Below are 579 nucleotides of genomic sequence, written 5' to 3'. Positions count from 1 at the left end.
ATGGAAACAGAGCACTTATTTTAATGGATGATTTAAGTGTTGCTTATCAGGGAACATAGCTAGGAGAGAAAGAATATAACCATTTTCTTCCTTTATATTAGGCTGATATATCAAATCCATGTTGTGTAATTAAGGGTAGGGAGACCTATCGTGTCTTATTTTAAAAGTGGAGAGTAATGATTATACCTTTAATTTTTACAGTGTGTGTTAACATATCAGTCTTACTTTACATCTTCATTAGAAAAATAAATAAATGGTATTATAATAATGATAAAAACACAATAAATATGTACGTTATATTCGTGAAAAAAGACAAAAAAAGAAAGTGAATTTGAATGAAATCACGATAGATTTTTTAATACAAAATAGAATTAAGGTTCAGATATCCCACGGTGGCGCAAGATGAGATGACTTTTGAAATATCATCAATAAATATTTCCCAGTATATGATCGAGTCATATATCAAATTTCGTCCACCTTTCCATTATATCAAACCTTATTCGCTATTTCCAGGAAAATGTGACATGTATGAAAAAATATAGATAACTGGAAATAGCATATGATGGTAATGATGATCAT

The 579-nt window shown here is 29.0% G+C and overlaps 1 protein-coding gene across 1 annotated transcript in view; it reads right to left on the bottom strand.

Annotated features, from left to right (window-relative positions):
* The window catches only part of LOC119586077, a 13,457-nt gene that overhangs the window by 1,767 nt on the left and 11,111 nt on the right, over positions 1-579 (bottom strand). The gene's annotated exons all lie outside the window — the stretch shown is intronic.

The sequence above is a fragment of the Penaeus monodon genome, chromosome 20 (genome assembly GCF_015228065.2).
Source record: "Penaeus monodon isolate SGIC_2016 chromosome 20, NSTDA_Pmon_1, whole genome shotgun sequence".
Taxonomy (NCBI): Eukaryota; Metazoa; Arthropoda; class Malacostraca; order Decapoda; family Penaeidae; genus Penaeus; species Penaeus monodon.
Note: the sequence above shows the minus strand (reverse complement) of the source record. Positions and strands in the feature narration are given on the sequence as shown.